Consider the following 20,038-nt stretch of genomic DNA (forward strand, 5'->3'; position numbering starts at 1 on the left):
GTTGCCTTGTGGATCCAGAACTGGCTTGCCTGCAGAAGGCAGAGAGTGGCTGTGGAGGGGTCTTTCTCTGCATGGAGGTCAGTGACCAGTGGAGTGCCCCAGGGATCTGTTCTGGGACCCTTGCTGTTTGTCATTTTCATAAATGACCTGGATGAGGAAGTGGAGGGATGGGTTGGTAAGTTTGCTGACGACACCAAGGTAGGTGGTGTTGTGGATAGTTTGGAGGGATGTCAGAAGTTGCAGCGAGACATAGATAGAATGCAAGACTGGGCAGAGAAGTGGCAGATGGACTTCAACCCGGATAAGTGTGTAGTGATCCATTTTGGCAGATCCAATGGGATGAAGCAGCAGTATAATATGAAGGGTACCATTCTTAGCAGTGTAGAGGATCAGAAGGACCTTGGGGTCCGGGTCCATAGGACTCTTAAATCGGCCTCGCAGGTGGAGGATGCGGTCAAGAAGGCGTACGGCGTACTAGCCTTCATTAATCGAGGGATTGAGTTTAGGAGTCGGGAGATAATGCTGCAGCTTTATAGGACCCTGGTTAGACCCCACTTGGAGTACTGCGCGCAGTTCTGGTCACCTCATTACAGGAAAGATGTTGAAGCCATTGAAAGGGTGCAGAGGAGATTTACAAGGATGTTGCCTGGATTGGGGGGCATGCCTTATGAGGATAGGTTGAGGGAGCTTGGTCTCTTCTCCCTGGAGAGACGAAGGATGAGAGGTGACCTGATAGAGGTTTACAAGATGTTGAGAGGTCTGGATAGGGTAGACTCTCAGAGGCTATTTCCAAGGGCGGAAATGCTACGAGAGGACACAGGTTTAAGGTGCTGGGGGGTAGGTACAGAGGAGATGTCAGGGGTAAGTTTTTCACTCAGAGGGTGGTGGGTGAGTGGAATTGGCTGACGTCGGTGGTGGTGGAGGCAAACTCGTTGGGGTCTTTTAAGAGACTTCTGGATGAGTACATGGGATTTAATGGGATTGAGGGCTATAGATAGGCCTAGAGGTAGGGATATGATCGGCGCAACTTGTGGGCCGAAGGGCCTGTTTGTGCTGTGGCTTTCTATGTTCTATGTTCTATTCATGTATTTGTCAAGATGCTCCTTAAAAGACTCTATGGTATCTGCTTCCACTCTCTCCCCCAACACATTTTTCTGACGTTCCCCCGTCACAACCTTCAAGTCCACTAGCACTGGCTGAGAAAAATCAGCCCACTTTGCTATCTTTTCTCCCTCTGTGGCCAAATGGAGAGATCTGGGGGTGGAGAGACGAAAGGGGCGGGGGGGGGGGGTGGTGTGCGGGGAGAGGGCACAGGTACAAAACTCCTTGAAAATGGCATCACAGGTGGACAGGTTGGTGAAGAAGGCATTTGGCGTACTTGCCCTTCATCAGTCAGAGCTCTGAGTACAAGAGGTGGGACGTTGTGTTACAACTGTACCAGACATCGGTAAGGCCACATTCGGAGTACTGCGTCCAATTCTGTTCACCCTGTGACGGCACGGTGGCACAGTGGGTTAGCACTGCTGCCTCACAGCGCCAGGGGACCCGGGTTCGATTCCCGGCTCGGGTCACTGTCTGTGTGAAGTCTGCACATTCTCCCCGTGTCTGTGTGGGTTTCCTCCGGGTGCTCCGGTTTCCTCCCACAGTCCGAAAGACCTGCTGGTTCGGTGCTAAATTCTCCCTCAGTGTTACCCGAACAGGCGCCGGAGTGTGGCGACTGGGGGGATTTTCACAGTGACTTCATTGCAGTGTCAATGTAAGCCTTGTGACTAACAAATAAACTTTACTTTTTTTACTTTACTGCTATAGGAAGGATATTATTCAGAGGGCAAAAAAAATATTGACAAGGATGTTACCGGGACTGGAAGCTTTGAGTTATAAGGAGAGGTTGGATAGGCTGGGACTTTTTTCCCCTGGAGCGTAGGATGTTGAAGGGTGACCACGTAGAGGTCTATAAAATCTGAGGGGCAGAGATAAGGTGAATAGCTGAGGTCTTTCCCCCGGGGTAGGGGGGTGTCCAAAATTAGAGGGCGTAGGTTTCAGGTTTATTTATTAAGTCAGAAGTAACACTGCAATGAAGTTACTGTGAAAATCCCCGAGTCGCCACACTCCGGCGCCTGTTCGGGTAACACTGAGGGAGAATTTAGCACGGCCAATCCACCCTAACCAGCACGTCTTTCAGACTGTGGGAGGAAACCGGAGCACCCGGAGGAAACCCACACAGACAACGTGCAAACTCCACAAAGACGGTGACCCCAAGCCGGGAATCGAACCCGGGCCCCTGGCGTGGTGAGGCAGCAGTGCTAACCCACTGAGCCACCATGGGGAAGAGGATTCAGAAATTGGAAGCACAAAGCAATTTGGGAGTCCTGGTTCAGGATTCTCTTAAGGTTAACGTGCAGGTTCAGTCGGCAGTTAGGAAGGCAAATGCAATGTTAGCATTCATGTCGAGAGGAATACAAGAGCAGGGATGGACTTCTGAGGCTGTATAAGGCTCTGGTCAGACCCCCATTTGGAGAATTGTGAGCAGTTTTGGGCCCCGTATCTAAGGAAGGATGTGCCGGCCTTGGAAAGGGTCCAGAGGAGGTTCACAAGAATGATCCCCGGAATGAAGAGCTTGTCGTATGAGGAACGGTTGAGGACTCTGGGTCTGTACAAAGAACAAAGAACAAAGAACAGTACAGCACAGGAAACAGGCCCTTCGGCCCTCCAAGCCTGTGCCGCTCCTTGGTCCAACTAGACCAATCGTTTGTATCCCTCCATTCCCAGGCTGCTCATGTGACTATCCAGGTAAGTCTTAAACGATGTCAGCGTGCCTGCCTCCACCACCCTACTTGGCAGCGCATTCCAGGCCCCCACCACCCTCTGTGTAAAAAACGTCCCTCTGATATCCGAGTTATACTTCGCCCCTCTCAGCTTGAGCCCGTGACCCCTCGTGATCGTCACCTCCGACCTGGGAAAAAGCTTCCCACTGTTCACCCTATCTATCCCCTTCATAATCTTGTACACCTCTATTAGATCTCCCCTCATTCTCCGTCTTTCCAAGGAGAACAACCCCAGTCTACCCAATCTCTCCTCATAGCTAAGACCCTCCATACCAGGCAACATCCTGGTAAACCTTCTCTGCACTCTCTCTAACGCCTCCACGTCCTTCTGGTAGTGCGGCGACCAGAACTGGACGCAGTACTCCAAATGTGGCCTAACCAGCGTTCTATACAGCTGCATCATCAGACTCCAGCTTTTATACTCTATACCCCGTCCTATAAAGGCAAGCATACCATATGCCTTCTTCACCACCTGTGTTGCCACCTTCAAGGATTTGTGGACTTGCACACCTAGGTCCCTCTGTGTTTCTATACTCCTGATGACTCTGCCATTTATTGTATAACTCCTCCCTACATTATTTCTTCCAGTAGACAAAACCATTGGACCACACTCAACAACCCCATTATTTCTTCCAAAATGCATCATGTGCTCAGTGGAGTTTAGAAGGTTGAGGGGGGGGATCTTATTGAAACTTACAGAATACTGAGAGGCCTGGATAGAGTGGACGTGGGGAAGATGTTCCCATTGGTCGGAGAGACTGGGACCCGAGGGCCCAGCCTCAGAGTGAAGGGACGACCCTTTAGAACCGAGATGAGGAGGAATTTCTTCAGCCAGAGGGTGGTGAATCTGTGGAATTCATTACCACAGAGGAGGCCGGGTCATTGAGTGTCTTTAAGATGGAGATAGATCGGTTCTTGATTGAACAAAGACCAGTACAGCACAAGATCAGGCCCTTCGGCCCTCCAAGCCTGCGCCGCTCATGATGCCTGCCTGAACTAAAACCGGATGCACTTACGGAGTCCGTATCCTTCCATTCCCATCCTATTCATGTATTCGTCTAGTTGCCCCTTAAATGCCGCGATCGTACCCGCTCCCACCCCCTCCCCGGGCAGCGCGTTCCATACATTCACCCCCCTCTGTGTAAAAAACACTCACCTCGCACATCTCCTCTAAACTTTTCCCCACGCACCTTAAACCCGTGTCCCCGAGTACTTGACTCTTCCACCCTGGGGAAAAAGCTTCTGACTATCCACTCTGTCCATGCCCCTCATAATCTTGTCCACCTCTATCAGGTCGCCCCCTCAACCTCCGTCGTTCCAGTGAGAACAAACCGAGTTTATCCAACCTCTCATAGAAGCATGGAAGATAGGGGCAGGAGGAGGCCATTCGGCCCTTCGAGCCTGCTCGGCCATTCATCACCATCATAGCTGATCATCCAACTCAATAGCCTAATCCTGCTTTCCCCCCATAACCTTTAATCCCGTTCGCCCCAAGTGCTATATCCAGCCGCCTCTTGAATGTATTCAATGTTTTGGCACCAACTACTTCCTGTGGTAATGAATTCCACAGACTCACCGGGTGAAGAAATGTCTCCTCATCTCCGTCCTAAATGGTCTACCCCGAATCCTCAGACTGTGACCCCTGGTTCTGGACTCCCCCCACCATCGGGGACATCCTCCCTGCATCTACCCTGTCTCGTCCTGTTGGAATTTTATAAGTCTCTATGAGATCCCCCCCCTCATTTGGCTGAACTCCTTGTAAGCTAAGACCCTCCACACCAGGCAACATCCTGGTAAATCTCTCCTGAACTCTCTCCAGAGAACCTCCACGTCCTTCGGGTAGTGTGGCGACCACAATATTCTAAATGAGGCCGAACTGAGGTTCTGGTAAGGGGATCAAGGGTTACGGGGGGAAAAGGCGGGAGAATGGGGTTGAGAAACATATCAGGCCTGATTGAATGGCGGGGCGGACTGGATGGACTGAATGGCCTCATTCTGTCCCAATATCTCATGGTCTGCCCCCTCCCATGATGCACAGGGCTGGGAACGGCACGTTAATGACTAAACTTTCCATCCATCACTCACGACGGTGTCAGTTCCTGGGAGTTGAGCAATAAGACAAAGTCCAGGTGAAAGACTTCGCAGACAATAAGGAAACATGCTTGACTCCAGGAAATCTCTCTCCATTCCCAATTTATCCCACAAAATCTGTTTCTAAAAAAAGAACTACACTCAATCATAACAACCCCATCAATTCGAGTTAAAATACACAGCCGCTTCACTAATCATAGAATCCCTACAGTGCAGAAAGAGGCCATTCGGCCCATCGACCCTGCACTGGTCACACTCCCACCCTCGCCCTGTAACCCCACCTAGTTACCCCGCTAATCCCCCTGATACGAAGGGGCAATATAGCATGGCCAATCCACCTCAATCCACCCTGGCGTGGCGAGGCAGCAGTGCGAACCCACTGTGCCACCATGGGGAAGAGGATTCAGAAATTGGAAGCACAAAGGGATTTGGGAATCCTGGTTCAGGATTCTCTTAAGGTTAATGTGCAGGTTCGGTCGGCAGTTAGGAAGGCAAATGCAATGTTAGCATTCATGTCGAGAGGGCTAGAATACAAGAGCAGGGATGTACTTCTGAGGCTGTATAAGGCTCTGGTCAGACCCCCATTTGGAGTATTGTGAGCAGTTTTGGGCCCCGTATCTAAGGAAGGATGTGCTGGCCTTGGAAAGGGTCCGGAGGAGGTTCACAAGAATGATCCCAGGAATGAAGAGCTTGTCGTATGAGGAACGGTTGAGGACTCTGGGTCTGTACAAAGAACAAAGAACAAAGAACAGTACAGCACAGGAAACAGGCCCTTCGGCCCTCCAAGCCTGTGCCGCTCCTTGGTCCAACTAGACCAATCGTTTGTATCCCTCCATTCCCAGGCTGCTCATGTGACTATCCAGGTAAGTCTTAAACGATGTCAGCGTGCCTGCCTCCACCACCCTACTTGGCAGCACATTCCAGGCCCCCACCACCCTCTGTGTAAAAAACGTCCCTCTGATATCCGAGTTATACTTCGCCCCTCTCAGCTTGAGCCCGTGACCCCTCGTGATCGTCACCTCCGACCTGGGAAAAAGCTTCCCACTGTTCACCCTATCTATCCCCTTCATAATCTTGTACACCTCTATTAGATCTCCCCTCATTCTCCGTCTTTCCAAGGAGAACAACCCCAGTCTACCCAATCTCTCCTCATAGCTAAGACCCTCCATACCAGGCAACATCCTGGTAAACCTTCTCTGCACTCTCTCTAACGCCTCCACGTCCTTCTGGTAGTGCGGCGATCAGAACTGGACGCAAATGTGGCCTAACCAGCGTTCTATACAGCTGCATCATCAGACTCCAGCTTTTATACTCTATACCCCGTCCTATAAAGGCAAGCATACCATATGCCTTCTTCACCACCTTCACCACCTGTGTTGCCACCTTCAAGGATTTGTGGACTTGCACACCTAGGTCCCTCTGTGTTTCTATACTCCTGATGACTCTGCCATTTATTGTATAACTCCTCCCTACATTATTTCTTCCAAAATGCATCATGTGCTCAGTGGAGTTTAGAAGGTTGAGGGGGGGGATCTTATTGAAACTTACAGAATACTGAGAGGCCTGGATAGAGTGGACGTGGGGAAGATGTTCCCATTGGTCGGAGAGACTGGGACCCGAGGGCCCAGCCTCAGAGTGAAGGGACGACCCTTTAGAACCGAGATGAGGAGGAATTTCTTCAGCCAGAGGGTGGTGAATCTGTGGAATTCATTGCCACAGAGGAGGCCGGGTCATTGAGTGTCTTTAAGATGGAGATAGATCGGTTCTTGATTGAACAAAGACCAGTACAGCACAAGATCAGGCCCTTCGGCCCTCCAAGCCTGCGCCGCTCATGATTCCTGCCTGAACTAAAACCGTATGCACTTACGGAGTCCGTATCCTTCCATCCCCATCCTATTCATGTATTCGTCTAGTTGCCCCTTAAATGCCGCGATCGTACCCGCTCCCACCCCCTCCCCGGGCAGCGCGTTCCATACATTCACCCCCCTCTGTGTAAAAAACACTCATCTCGCACATCTCCTCTAAACTTTTCCCCACGCACCTTAAACCCGTGTCCCCGAGTACTTGACTCTTCCACCCTGGGGAAAAAGCTTCTGACTATCCACTCTGTCCATGCCCCTCATAATCTTGTCCACCTCTATCAGGTCGCCCCCTCAACCTCCGTCGTTCCAGTGAGAGCAAACCGTGTTCATCCAACCTCTCATAGAAACATGGAAGATAGGGGCAGGAGGAGGCCATTCGGCCCTTCGAGCCTGCTCGACCATTCATCACGATCATAGCTGATCATCCAACTCAATAGCCTAATCCTGCTTTCCCCCCATAACCTTTAATCCCGTTCGCCCCAAGTGCTATATCCAGCCGCCTCTTGAATGTATTCAATGTTTTGGCACCAACTACTTCCTGTGGGAATGAATTCCACAGGCTCACCGGGTGAAGAAATGTCTCCTCACCTCCGTCCTAAATGGTCTACCCCGAATCCTCAGACTGTGACCCCTGGTTCTGGACTCCCCCCACCATCGGGAACATCCTCCCTGCATCTACCCTGTCTAGTCCTGTTGGAATTTTATAAGTCTCTATGAGATCCCCCCCCTCATTTGGCTGAACTCCTTGTAAGCTAAGACCCTCCACACCAGGCAACATCCTGGTAAATCTCTCCTGAACTCTCTCCAGAGCCTCCACGTCCTTCGGGTAGTGTGGCGACCACAATATTCTAAATGAGGCCGAACTGAGGTTCTGGTAAGGGGATCAAGGGTTACGGGGGGAAAAGGCGGGAGAATGGGGTTGAGAAACGTATCAGGCCTGATTGAATGGCGGGGCGGACTGGATGGACTGAATGGCCTCATTCTGTCCCAATATCTCATGGTCTGCCCCCTCCCATGATGCACAGGGCTGGGAACGGCACGTTAATGACTAAACTTTCCATCCATCACTCGCGACGGTGTCAGTTCCTGGGAGTTGAGCAATAAGACAAAGTCCAGGTGAAAGACTTCGCAGACAATAAGGAAACATGTTTGACTCCAGGAAATCTCTCTCCATTCCCAATTTATCCCACAAAATCTGTTTCTAAAAAAAGAACTACACTCAATCATAACAACCCCCATCAATTCGAGTTAAAATACACAGCCGCTTCACTAATCATAGAATCCCTACAGTGCAGAAAGAGGCCATTCGGCCCATCGACCCTGCACTGGTCACACTCCCACCCTCGCCCTGTAACCCCACCTAGTTACCTCGCTAATCCCCCTGATACGAAGGGGCAATATAGCATGGCCAATCCACCTCACCTGGTGGATTGGCCATGCTAAATTGCCCCTTAGTGTCCAAAGATGTGCAGGTTAGGTGGACCTACACATCTTTGGACACGAAGGGGCAATTTAGCATGGCCAATCCACCTAACCTGTACATCATTGGACACTAAGGGGCAATTTAGCATGGCCAATCCACCTAACCCGCACATCTTTGGACACTAAGGGGCAATTTAGCATGGCCAATCCACCTAACCCGCACATCTTTGGACACTTAGGAGCAATTTAGCATGGCCAATCCTCCTAACCTGCACATCTTTGGACACTTAGGAGCAATTTAGCATGGCCAATCCACCTAACCCGCACATCTTTGGACACTTAGGAGCAATTTAGTATGGCCAATCCACCTAACCCGCACATCTTTGGACACTAAGGGGCAATTTAGCATGGCCAATCCACCTAACCTGCACATCTTTGGACACTAAGGGACAATTTAGCATGGCCAATCCACCTAACCTGCACATCTTTGGACACTAAGGGACAATTTAGCACGGCCAGTCCACCTAACCGTTTCGTCATTAGAACATAGAACATAGAACATTACAGCGCAGTACAGGCCCTTCGGCCCTCGATGTTGTGCCGACCTGTGAAACCAATCTAAAGCCCCTCTAACCTACACTATTCCAATATCATCCATATGTTTATCCAATAACCATTTGAATGATCTTAATGTTGACGAGTCCACTACTGCTGCAGGCAGGGCATTCCACCCCCTTACTACTCTCTGAGTAAAGAACCTACCATCTGTCCTATATCTCTCACCCCTCAATTTAAAGCTATGTCCCCTCGTGCTAGCCATCACCATCCGAGGAATAAGGCTCTCACTATCCACCCTATCTAATCCTCTGATCATCTTGTATGCCTCTATTAAGTCACCTCTTAACCTTCTTCTCTCTAACGAAAACAACCTCAAGTCCCTCAGCCTTTCCTCATACGATTTTCCCACCATACCAGGCAACATCCTGGTAAATCTCCTCTGCACCCTTTCCAACACTTCCACATCTTTCCTATAATGCGGCGACCAGAACTGTACGCAATACTCCAAATGCAGCCGCACCAGAGTTTTGTACAGTTGCAGCATGACCTCCTGGCTCTGAAACTCAATCCCTCTACCAATAAAAGCTAACACTCCGTACGCCTTCTTAACAACCCTATCAACCTGGGTGCCAACTTTCAGGGATCTATGGACACCCAGATCCCTCTGTTCATCCACACGACCAACACTAGGGGACTCAGGGACAATTTAGCGTGGGTAATCCACCGAACCCACACATTTTAGGAGTGTGGAAGGAAGCTGGAGGAAACCCACACAGATAGGGGGGATTAGCAGGGTAAATATGAGTGGTTCTGGGGATAGGGCCTGGGTGGGATTGTGGTCGGTGCGGATTCAATAGGCGGAATGGCCTCCTTTTGCACTGGTAGGGGTTCTATGACAAGGGACAGAACATGACCCGAGTCCGGAGTCGAACCCAGGTCCCTGGCGCCGGGAGGCAGCAGCGCTAACCGTTGTGCCACCGTGCCGCCCCGTACCACGGAGGGCTGGGTGAAGCGCGTTCAAGGCTGAGCTTGACAAATCTTTAACGGGTAAGGGAATCGAGGGTCATGGGGGGGGGCGGGGGGGGGGGCGGGGGGGGGGGGGGAGCCGGGTGGGCAAGCGTCGAGGGGGGTCATTACATCATTACACAATGACAGGGAATGACTCGATGGGCCGAATGGCCTACTTTTGCCGCCACAGCTGGTGGGCCTTCTCCGGTGTGGGGCCACGGAGAAATTGGATGGGATCCAAGAGGGAAGCGAATTTAGACAACGCCCTTTGAACATTCACTATCTGCTCGCTGTGCCAGCGCCCGGTGCTGATTCAATCATCTGCTCTTTGTCCCAATTCCGGCTCCAATAAAACCTTAATCAAGACTAAACTAAGATTAACAGGCCCCGCCCCAGGTGATCAGCGAAGGCTTAAATCTAACGGCGAACCCTCGGTTCCTCATAGTCAGTGGAGAACCCCCACCTCACAAGTATGGAGAGGGGTCGCTGTAACTTCTGGACGATTCTGATATTCTTGGCAGCGAGTGCCCAGTCGATGGGGTGAGTCTTGAAAACAGGCGGCTTTGAAGCTTCAAATTATCACCCTGACCTTTGCTGGGATTCAGTGAAAAGTATTGTTCCTTGCGCGCTATGCAGACAAAGCATACCGTTCATAGAGTACACAGGGGAGAAGGATTTGATTTATTATTGTCACATGTATTGGGATACAGTGAAAAGTATTGTTCCTTGCGTGCTATACAGACAAAGCATACCGTTCATAGAGTACATAGGGGAGAAGGATTTGATTTGATTTATTATTGTCAGATGTATTGGGATGCAGTGAAAAGTATTGTTTCTTGCGCGCTATGCAGACAAAGCATACCGTTCATAGAGTACATAGGGGAGAAGGATTTGATTTATTATTGTCACATGTATTGGGATAGAGTGAAAAGTATTGTTTCTTGCGCAGTATACAGACAAAGCATACCGTTCATAGAGTACACAGGGGAGTAGGATTTGATTTATTATTGTCACATGTATTGGGATACAGTGAAAAGTATTGTTTCTTGCGCAGTATACAGACAAAGCATACCGTTCATAGAGTACATAGGGGAGAAGGATTTGATTTATCATTGTCACGTGTATTGGGATACTGTAAAAAGTATTGTTTTTTGCGCGCTATACAGACAAAGCATACCGTTCATAGAGAAGGAAAGGAGAGAGTGCAGAATGTAGTGTTACAGTCATAGCTAGGGTGTAGAGAAAGATCAACTTAATGCGAGGTAGGTCCATTCAAAAGTCTGACAGCAGCAGGGAAGAAGCTGTTCTTGAGTCGGTCGGTGCGTGACCTCAGACTTTTGTATCTTTTTCCCGACGGAAGAAGGTGGAAGAGAGAATGTCCGGGGTGCGTGGGGTCCTTGATTATTCTGGCTGCTTTTCCCGAGGCAGCGGGAAGTGTAGACGGAGTCAATGGATGGGAGGCTGGGTTTGCGTGATGGATTGGGCTGAAGTCCTCGTCTGAGGCGTTCAAGGCAGGTGACCCTGAACGACACAAGAAAACCAGATACGATCTAAGGAGATCCATTAAAGGTGCCAAAAGACAGTACCGGACCAAGCTAGAATCCCAGGCTAGCCACACCGGCCCCCACCGACTGTGGCAAGGTCTGCAAGACATAACAGACTACAAGAAGAACAACAGGTTTATTTGGTAGCACAGTGTGGTGAACCATCGTTGGTTCCCACCAGGTGGTACTGAGCCAGGGTCTGGCCAGTACTATGAGTCTGTATATATGTTACTGTTGGGGATAGGGTTGGGCTGTTCTACTTGTTGCTGTTGGGGTTAGGGTTGGGCTGTTCTACCTGTAATATAGTTATTGTGGTACATCCCAGTCGGGCTCCGCCTCCTGGGAGAGGTATAAAGGTCACTGCTCTGTCTGGGACCCCTCAGTCTGGGATCGTGTATTATATATGGTAGCTCTATTGTAGTAGTTAATAAAAGCCTTGATTTCCTCGAGCATCTCTAGCCTCGTGAGTTATATTGCGCATCAAATGGGCTTTTGGAGCGCCACTTCTTCATCAGGTGAGTGGCGCTCCGAAAGCTCGTGCTACCAAATGAACCTGTTGGACTTGAACCTGGTGTTGTGAGACTACTTACTGTGCTTACCCCAATCCAACGCCGGCAACTCCGCATCAAGGCTACAAGAAGGTACGTAAAATCGCCGGCTCCAACACAACGGACGGGAGGCTGGGTTAGATGCATTGGCCCGTGCTAAATTCTCCCTCAGTGTTACCCGAACAGGAGTGTGGCGACTAGGGGATTTTCACAGTAACTTCATTGCGGTGTTAATGTAAGCCGACTTGTGACACTGATAAATTAAAAACGTTACCCATGAGAAGGTGGGGGTTCACGGTGAGTGAACAAGACCCATTTCGATCTTGGGGGCCCAGTGAGATGAGGGAGGCCTTCTCGTGTGGCCTACCCACTTGGGTTGCCCATTGCTGTGCCTGAGGTTTTTTTTGGAGCTTTGCTCATCCAGGCAAGTGGAACACGTTCCATCACATGTACTTACCGAGTCTTGGCAGCGCTCGTGATACTTGAGACGCTGATTTGCAACAATAATAATTGTGGCTCTAATAGATTGGTTGTATAAAAAGAATGTTCTTGTCAGCCATAAAGCCTAATTGCAACACTTTAGATTAAATATTGAGTACTTAATGATAATGAGAGAAGTTCAAAGGCTGGTTAACACTGGCTGGTTCGGGGGAACATTTTGCCACCTCATTGGCATCTTGTGGAGACATAGATACCCATCCCCAAAGCGTTGAGTGCCCGTAGGGCGGGCGAGCAGGCTTAGTAGGGCCTCATAGGAATTAGAAGCAGGAGTAAGGCCAGTCGGCCCCTCGAGCCTGCTGCCTCATTCAATAAGATCATGACCAATCTAATTGTAACCTCAACGCCACATTACTGCCCATTCCCCCACACGCTCCCCCCCCTACCCCTACAAACCCCCACCCCAGCTATGATCTTGTTATTGGAGACGGGGAGCCTATATCCCCCAGTGAGGGGCCGATTGGGCAAGGGGGGGATCTGCCCAAATGGCCCAATGATTGTGCCAGAGGATAAAACAGCGACCCAGTCCCGCCGGACTCTTTACTCCAATTCAGGCACTCGCAGGGCACCTCCATATCGAGGTCTCCTCGTGGTGTCCGCACAGTGCTCCCCCCGCCACCCCACCCTGCAGCCAGCCAACCCCCCGCCCCCTCCCTCCCCTCCCCCCTTCCCCTCACACCATCTCTCCACACAGGGGTTGCTAGGGAACCACATTCCTCAGGCCTCAGATCGGCCAGCAGCTTTGTAATCCCGACCTTTGGCCTCAATAGGATGCCATTGGATACGGGAAGATGGCGACGCTGGTCTCCATGTCCGCCAATTGGTGGGGGCTCGGGACCCCGGTGTGGCCCTCAACCAGGGGTTTCCCCATTAAGAGTTTTAACAACACCAGGTTAAAGTCCAACAGGTATATTTTGGTAGCAAATACCATAAGCTTTCGGAGCGCTGCTCCTTCGTCAGATGGAGTGGAAATGTCTTCACCCCAGTCCAACGCCGGCATCTCCACATCATGTTTCCCCATTAGCCCATGGAAAAATTCAGCCAGAAGTACTCCATCCCTAACCCCAACGCTAACCCTTACCCTAACCCTAACCCAAACCCTAACCCTAACCCTAACCCCAACCCTAACCCTTACCCTAACCCTAACCCAAACCCTAACCCTAACCCAAACCCTAACCCTAACCCTAACCCCAACCCTAACCCTTACCCTAACGCTAACCCAAACCCAAACCCTAACCCTAACCCTATCCCAAACCCTAACCCTAACCCTAACCTGAACCCAAGCCCGAAGCCGAACCCGAACCCTAACCTAACCTAACCCTAACCCTAACCCTAACCCTAACCTGAACCCAAGCCCGAAGCCGAACCCGAACCCTAACCTAACCTAACCCTAAACCTAACCCTAACCCAAATCCAGACCCTAAAACTAACCCTAACCCCAACCCTAACCCGAATCCTAACCCTAACCCCAACCCTAACCCTAACCCCAACCCGAACCCTAACACCAACTCTAACCGTAACCCTAACACTAACGCTAACCCTAACCCCTAACCCTAACCCTAACCCTAACCCTAAACCTAACCCCAACCCTAACCCGAATCCTAACCCTAACCCCAACCCTAACCCTAACCCCAACCCCAACCCTAACACCAACTCTAACCGTAGCCCTAACACTAACGCTAACCCTAACCCCTAACCCTAACCCTCACCTTAACCCAAATCCAGACCCTAACCCTAACCCTAACCCTAAACCTAACCCCAACCCGAACGCCAACTCTAACCGTAACCCTAACACTAACGCTAACCCTAACCCTAACCCTAACCTCTAACCCTAAACCTAACCATAACCCTAACCCTAACCCTAACCCAAATCCAGACCCCAAAACTAACCCTAACCCTAACCGTAACCCTTAGCCTAACACTAACCCGAACGCGAACCCTTGGCCTAACCCTAACCTGAACCCTAACCCTAACCCAAACCCTAACAATAACCCCTAACCCTAACCCAAACCCCTAACCCCAACTCTTAACCCTAACCCGAACCCTTAGCCTAACCCTTAGCCTAACCCTAACCCTAACCCAAACTCTAACCCTAACCCTAACCCCAACCCTAACCCTAAGCCGAACCCTAACCCTAACCCTAACCCAAACCCTAACCCTTACCCTTACCCAAACACTAACAGGCCAATCTTCTCTTGGCTTACGGAGAAAGATGGGGAATGTTGGGAACATTTGACCGTTCCATCTCCACATCAGTCCAGGCTTATCACAGCTGACCACCGCCATGGGGAACATGTAATGACTGTGTGTCCAGTAAGTAAAGTGACACTTGCGAATTCTCGAAGGGTTGATATATGTTGGCTATCTCCAGCTGCCAGTTCCAACAATAAATTTCTGGCTCATTAATTTCAGAATCGGCTCTTCCATCAACTCAAATGACAGGGCTACGGCAGAGAGAGAAACACCAGTGGAATTAGCCAGGAGACGGAGAGCTCTCATTCACACCCAGATATTTATTTCAAGGTCTCCGAGGACAGGCCAGCTCACCCCCATTCACCTTTCAAAAGATCCATCCGCGGGGATGTGGGGCGTCGCTGGCTGGGTCCAGCATTTATTACCCTCCCTAATTGCCCCTTGAGAAGGTGGTGGGGGAGCCGCCATCTTGAACCCGCTGCAGTCCCTGTAGGTGTAGGTACTCCCACAGCGCTGTTAGATACAGCGTTCCAGGATTTTGACCCAGTAAGGAACGGCCGATATATTTCCAAGTCGGGATGGTGAGTGGCTCGGAGGGGGAATCTCCAGGTGGGGGTGTTCCCCAGGTACCTCTTGTCCTTCTAGATGGTAGAGGTGGTGGGTTTGGAAGGTGCTGCCTAAGGAGCCTTGGTGAGTCGCTGCGGTGCATCTTGTAGACGGTACACACGGCTGCGTGGGTGGTGGAGGGAGTGAGTGTTTGTGGATGGGGGGCCAATCAAGCGGGGCTGCTTTGTCCTGGATGGTGTCGAGTTTCTTGAGTTGTTGTTGGGAGCCGCACCCATCCAGGCAAGTGGGGAGTATTCCATCACACTCCTGACTTGTGTCCTTGGGTGGCACGGTGGCACAGTGGGTTGGCGCTGCTGCCTCACAGCGCCAGGGACCCGGGTTCGATTCCCGGCTTGGGGTCACTGTCTGTATGGAGTCTGCACGTTCTCCCCGTGTCTGCGTGCGTTTCCTCCGGGTGCTCCGGTTTCCTCCCACTGTCTGAAAGACGTGCTGGTTAGGGTGCATTGGCCGTGCTAAATTCTCCCTCAGTGTTACCCGAACAGGCGCCGGAGTGTGGCGGCTGGGGGATTTTCACAGTAACTTCATTGCAGTGTTAATGTAAGCCGACTTGTGACGCACGGTGGCACAGTGGTTAGCACTGCTGCCTCACAGCACCAGGACCCGGGTACGATTCCCGGCTTGGGTCACTGTCTATGTGGAGTTTGCACATTCTCTCCGTGTCTGTGTGGGTTTCCTCCGGGTGCTTCCATTTCCTCCCACAAGCCAAAGATGTGCAGGTTAGGTGGATTGGCCATGCTAAATTGTCCCTTAATGTCCAAAGATGTGCGGGTTAGGTGGATTGGCCATGCTAAATTGCCCCTTAGTGTCCAAAGATGTGCAGGTTAGGTGGATTGGCCGTGCTAAATTGCCCCTTAGTGTCCAAAGATGTGCGGGTTAGGTGGATTGGCCATGCTAAATTGCCCCTTAGTGTCCAAAGATGTGCAGGTTAGGTGGATTGGCCGTGCTAACTTGCTCCTTAGTGTCCAAAGATGTGCGGGTTAGGTGGATTGGCCATGCTAAATTGCCCCTTAATGTCCAAAGATATGCGGGTTAGGTGGATTGGCCATGCTAAATTGCCCCTTAGTGTCAGGGGGACTAGCTAGGGTAAATGCATGGGGTTACGGGGATTGGGCCTGGGTGGGATTGTGGTCGGTGCAGACTCGATGGGCCGAATGGCCTCCTTCTGTAGGATTCTATGAATTTCTATGAACTAATAATTAAACTTGTGGACAGGCTATGGGGAGTCTGGAGGTGAGTTACTCGCCGTAGGATTCCGAGTTATCTCCTTGCTGGAACGCAGTGATCCAGTGATCGAATACTCTTAACTGAGCGTCTTTGCAAAGCAGGATCTACCCTTCTGTTAAATATCGATAAATATCACAAAAATTCCAGCCGCTGTCCGTATCCCGAGGGATGGCGATTGTTACTTTAAGGATCGATCCGTAGGCTAAGGGTCACAGGGCATTGGTAACCAATGGGGGAGCTGGGTAGGGCGCCGGCTTCTGGGCTCAGAGTCGTCTTGGGAGCTGATCGCAGCTGCCAGCCTCTGTATAGTTTTATCCCCGTAAATAAACTGAGTTGGGTTTTCCCTAAACCAGCGAACGTGACTCCCTACAGGAGAGGCATTCTGCCGATTGGAGTGACAGAGGGTGCAAGAGTGCACTTGTGTAGTCCAGCGTTGCTGTGGCAACACACGCTTTTACACGTATGTTGCAGTCTAGATGGCATGGTAGAGGCTCCAATGTTCCGTCCAACACACGCCTGATCTCTCCTGCTCTTACTGCCATTGGTAAGGATCGGAAGATTTACATGGGTTGAAACTCAACTTGTTTTGGCCACATCCTTCCTTGGCCATCCAATCCTGGTGTTCCCAACACGGAATCCCTGGGCTAGGTGGAGAGGGGACGCACCCTAAAACCTCCTCGCCAATTCGAGTTGCTACCTCATCTCCCCTACCGAGGGAATAAGTTGTGAGGACTGAGGCTGTATAAGGCTCTGGTCGGACCCCATTTGGAACGTTGCGAGTATTTTTGGGCCCCGTATCTAAGGAAGGATGTGCTGGCTTTGGAAAGGGTCCGGAGGAGGTTCACAAGAATGATCCCTGGAATGAAGAGCTTGTCGTATGAGGAACGGGTTGAGGACTCTGGGTCTGTACTCGATGGAGCTTAGAAGGGTGAGGGGGGGATCTTATTGAAACTTACAGGATACTGAAAGGCCCTGGATAGAGTGGACACGGGGAAGAGGTTCCCATTCGTCGGAGAGACTTGGATCCGAGAGCACAGCCTCAGAGTGAAGGGACGACCCTTTAGAACCGAGATGAGGAGGAATTTCTTCAGCCAGAGAGTGGTGAATCTGTGGAATTCATTACCACAGAGGAGGCCGGATCATTGAGTGTCTTTAAGGTAGCGATAGATAGGTTCCTGGGGATCAAGGGTTCTGGGGAGAAGGCAGGAAAATGGGGTTGAGAAGCTTATCAGCCAGGATTAAATGGCAGAGCAGATTCGATGGGCCGAATGGTCTAATTCTGCTCGTAAATATGGAACCTTGGTTAGGCCGCACTTGGAATATAGTGTTCAATTCTGGTCGCCACGCTACCAGAAGGATGTGGAGGCTTTGGAGAGGGGACAGAAAAGATTTACCAGGATGTTGCCTGATATGGAGGGTATTAGCTATGAGGAGAGGTTGGAGAAACTCGGTTTGTTCTCACTGGAACGACGGAGGTTGAGGGGGGCGACCTGATAGAAGTCTACAAGATTATGAGGGGCATGGACAGAGTGGATAGTCAGAAGCTTTTTCCCCAGGGTGGAAGAGTCAATTACTCGGGGGCACAGGTTTAAGGGGCGAGGTTTAAAGGAGATGTACGAGGCATGTTTTTTTAAACAGAGGGTGGTGGGTGCCTCACTGCCGGGGGAGGGAGTGGAAGCAGATACGAGAGTGATTTTTAAGGGGCGGCTTGATAAATAGGATGGGAATGGAGGGATACGGTCCCCGGAAGGGGAGGGAGTTTTAGTTCAGTCGGGGTAGCATGGTCGGTGCAGGCTTGGAGGGGCCGAAGGGCCTGTTCCTGTGCTGTAATTTTCTTTGTTCTTTGTTGTTCTATACCTGATAGGCTGCCCCCAATTCTCATTTTCTCTCTTTGTAAAACGTTATCAGAGGCGTCCAGGAAAGTCCATCTTGATAACGTCCAAGGGTGCGCCCTGATCGATCACGGTTTGCGACCTCCCCTCGCGTGTTATATTAATCAGACAAGGCCGCAAATCCATACAAATACTTCCTGACAGCTCTCCGTCGTCCTGTGGCCTGGTTACATTGCCTCGTAACTTCCCCAAGGGCTGATTATAGAAACTGGGAACAGGAGGAGGCCATTCAGCCCTTCGAGCCTGCTCCACCATTCATCTTGATCATAGCATGGAAACAGGCCCTTCGGCCCAACTTGTCAATGCCGTCCAGTTTTTTACCACTGAGGTAGTCCCGATTGCCCGCGTTTGGCCCATATCCCTCTATACCCATCTTACCCATGGAGCTGTCTAAACGCTTTTTAAAAGACAAAATTGTACCCGCCTCTACTACTGCCTCTGGCAACTTGTTCCAGACACTCACCACCCTCTGTGTGAAAAAAATTGCCCCTCTGGACACTTTTGTATCTCTCCCCTCTCACCTTAAACCTATGCCCTCTAGTTTTAGACTCCCCTACCTTTGGGAAAAGATGTTGACTATCTACCTTATCTATGTCTCTCATTATCTTATAGACCTCTATAAGATCACCCCTCAGCCTCCTACGCTCCAGGGAAAAAAAGTCCCAGTCTATCCAGCCTCTCCTTATAACTCAATCCATCAAGTCCCGGGAGCATCCTAGTAAATCTTTTCTGCACTCTTTCTAGTTTAATAATACCCTTTCTATAGTAGGGTGACCAGAACTGTGCACAGTATTCCAAGTGTGGCCTTACCAATGTCTTGTACAACTCCAACAAGACGTCCCAACTCCTGTATTCAATGTTCTGACCGATGAAACCAAGCATGCCGAATGCCTTCTTCACCACTCTGTCCACCTGTGACTCCACTTTCAAGGAGCTATGAACCTGTACCCCTAGATCTCTTTGTTCTATAACTCTCCGCAACGCCCTACCATTAACTGAGTAAGTCCTGCCCTGGTTCGATCTACCAAAATGCATCACCTCGCATTTGCCTGAATTAAACTCCATCTGCCATTCGTCAGCCCACTGGCCCAATTGATCAAGATCCCGTTACAATCCGAGATAACCTTCTTCACTGTCCACTATGCCACCAATCTTGGTGTCATCTGCAAACTTACTAACCATGCCTCCTAAATTCTCATCCAAGCCATTAATATAAATGATCATGGCTGATCATCGAATTCAATATCCTGATCCCCCCCCTTCCCCCCATATCCCTCGATCCCTTTAGCCCCAAGAGCGATATCTAATTTCTTCCAATCACACAACGTTTTGGCCTCAACTACTTTCTGTCGGAGTGAATTCCACACATTCACCACCCTCTGGGAGAAGAAATTTCTCCGCACCTCAGTCCTAAAAGGTTTACCCCCACGTATCTGTTGCCCTTGTCCTTCTAGATGGTAGAGGTGGTGGGTTTGGAAGGTGCTGTCTAAGGAGCCTTGGTGAGTCGCTGCGGTGCATCTTGTAGACGGTACACACGGCTGCGTCGGGGGTGGAGGGAGTGGATGTTTGTGGATGGGGGGCCAATCAAGCGGGGCTGCTTTGTCCTGGATGGTGTCGAGCTTCTTGAGTTGTTGTTGGGAGCCGCACCCAACCCGGCAAGTGGGGAATATTCCATCGCACTCCGGATGCTGCCTGGGATGGAACGTTTAAGTTATGGAGAGAGGTTGGGTAGGGTTGGGTTGTTTT

At 50.6% G+C, this 20,038-nt stretch overlaps 1 long non-coding RNA gene across 1 annotated transcript in view; it reads left to right on the forward strand.

Annotated features, from left to right (window-relative positions):
* Positions 1-10,218: 10,218 nt before the first annotated feature.
* LOC144489563 (uncharacterized) overlaps positions 10,219-20,038 on the forward strand; it is a 14,666-nt gene continuing 4,846 nt past the window's right edge. Inside the window, exon 1 of the long non-coding RNA XR_013496990.1 lies at positions 10,219-10,306. This is a non-coding gene — a long non-coding RNA (uncharacterized LOC144489563). The remainder of the gene's footprint in view (positions 10,307-20,038) is intronic.

Source organism: Mustelus asterias, unplaced genomic scaffold (assembly GCF_964213995.1).
Source record: "Mustelus asterias unplaced genomic scaffold, sMusAst1.hap1.1 HAP1_SCAFFOLD_2314, whole genome shotgun sequence".
Classification (NCBI taxonomy): Eukaryota; Metazoa; Chordata; class Chondrichthyes; order Carcharhiniformes; family Triakidae; genus Mustelus; species Mustelus asterias.